This window comes from Triticum dicoccoides, chromosome 7A, assembly GCF_002162155.2.
Source record: "Triticum dicoccoides isolate Atlit2015 ecotype Zavitan chromosome 7A, WEW_v2.0, whole genome shotgun sequence".
NCBI classification, from domain to species: Eukaryota; Viridiplantae; Streptophyta; class Magnoliopsida; order Poales; family Poaceae; genus Triticum; species Triticum dicoccoides.
Window position 1 is genome coordinate 111,765,877 of NC_041392.1, and position 2,470 is coordinate 111,768,346.

General features: G+C 46.5%; 1 pseudogene; it reads right to left on the bottom strand.

Moving 5' to 3' along the window:
• Positions 1 to 748: 748 nt before the first annotated feature.
• Positions 749 to 1,454, bottom strand: LOC119333219 (annotated as a pseudogene).
• Positions 1,455 to 2,470: the final 1,016 nt, after the last annotated feature.

Sequence of the window (2,470 nt, forward strand, 5' to 3'; positions counted from 1 at the left end):
CATCTGTCTGTACTTGTATATTTTTTCAGAATTTTTTGAAACTAAAAAGCATGAACTTTGAATTTTTCAAAATTAAAGGATCCATAGAGCTGGGCCTCCAGAACGCCTTTCTCCCAGGAAAGGGACGAATAAATCAAGCATGCGTCATGCTTTGCTGTAATATCAGACGACTGAGTAGTTAAACTACAACGTCGGCTACCAATGAATTTTGTCGATTTAGCTCACTATAGTACCTGGCCTGACAGTGCTCATACAGTCATACTACTTTTGCTATAATATTTGCATCAAACCATCTGCACTCGTTTTTCTCTTACACATCTCAGTTTACTATGGAATTGATAGGTATACACCTTGCACCAGGAGTGTCTCATCACGACAAAAGATCCACATCCGCTTCTACAGTCGACTTGACTGTTTAATAGGTGACATTTGCATCCGCTTCTACAGTCATCTATGTCCATAGCTGTATATAACAAGTCAATTAGGAACCATAGCATCCCGCAAAAAAAAAGTTAAGAACCATAGTACTCCTGGACATGCGACCTGTGCAAAATTTGGGGCATTTGCACTTGTCTGCTTTCCGCGACTCGATCCGATGGAAGCAAGTATGGAGGCAGTGGCGGAGCTTAGTGGAGATCAACCTGGGCCATCGCCCCCCCTGCATAGGAGATTTTTTCATATTATCATGAGTAAATTTTCCATAGATTGATAGAAATCTAGCCCAAACCTGATATTGGTTACCCCCAGCCTATTTGCCCCTCCTAAGATGTGTCTCAAGCTCCGCCCCTGTGGAGGTGCTGCATCGGCACGGAGAAGAATTAGATCGGTGCTGGATCCACATACGTACGATATGTCCTGCCGGTGACTGGAAGATCCTCCTCTTGTTGCGCTCGGAGATTGTCTCCAGCCTCGGCGACCATGGGCAGCCCGTCGCGCCCACGAGCTGCTCCTAGTGCCCCTTCAGCTCCATCGTTGACATATTCACCATTCCCGATGCACGCTGGCCGGCCGGCAGCCATTGCCGCCGTCGCAGGTGATGACCTTCTCGATGAACTGCGGCAGGACCTAGATGAGTGCCGCGAAGCCGTCGTCTCCGCCCTTGACGTACTCGAACAGGCACTGTCCGTGGCCTGCAAGCTGCACCGTCTTCCTGCCCTCGGCGCGTCTGACAGAGACGCAAGCGTGGCCGCCATGCGACTTTTGTTGCCGCCGGGGCAGCAGTCGCTCCCCCGGCGGCGCGACGGGGACTGGGAGGTCGACAAAGAAAGGGTCCGCCAGCAGCAACTCGGCCGCCACGTCCGCGACGTGAAGACGCCGCCGTTGCCCTCGTCATTGTCGTCGGTGACCGGCACCGGCAGCACCCTCGTCCGCCCGCCCCATTACACCAGCCTGGCCGTCGCGGGAGACTCGGCCAGTGCCAACAGGCTCACGCACGGGTAGAGGCAGTTGGCCATGACGCAAAAGAACAAAACCTTCCAGAAGCTTCTAGATAGTGGAGGAGGGATGATGGATGAGCTAGCTAGGCAATCAACAGGAGAATCATGGCATGTGACTCGGAGGGGGAAGTGTATATGTACTCGACCCTCCGGACCCTCGCAATGGTTAGACGGCGGGTTGACCTTGAAAGCTGGACGAGAGACGTGCGCTACGTGTAGGCTCGACCTTCATGCATATCAAAATGTTCCAATGGTACAGGACGTGGACTCTGTATTGAATTGTATACCTAATTTTTTTGAATTGATGATTGGAAGCGGAAGGGGCAACAAACAGAAACAAATCTGGACGACATAGAACGTAGAAGCCAATATAGGTAGGTTCACTTTTAAATCTCAACCGTTAATTTTTATGATTAATGCAAAATCAACGGATATAAAACGGTGATGTATGAAGAACTATGAAAGTTTCCTCCCTTTATTATTAGGTAAAAATTGGTGTTAAACCAATTGTATTCTAACTTTTCTATGGTTTATAAACTCTATTACTAGTCATAGATTCATCAAAATAAGCAAATACCACACGAAAAATAGAATTTGTCAAAAATAGAACCGTCTGTAGTAATTTGTAGGTTTCGACCACTTATGTAACCCCAAAAATTCTAAAATAAATAGCTGGACGTGCGGAATTTATCTATTAATCATCTGCAAAAATAATTAACTAAATAACACTCACCAATAAAAAATGGCAGCAATTCTCGTGAGCGCTAAAGTTTCTGTTTTTTACAGCAAGATCAAAAAGACTTTCCCCAAGTCTTCCCAACGGTTCTACTTGGCACAAACACTAATTAAAAGCATAAAACCACATTTAACAGAGGCTAGATGAATTATTTATTACTTAACAGGAACAAAAAGCAAGGAATGAAAATAAAATTGGGTTGCCTCCCAACAAGCACTATCGTTTAACGCCCTAGCTAGGCATAAAAGCGAGGATAGATCTAGGTATTGCCATCTTTCGTAGGCAATTCTTCAGTAAG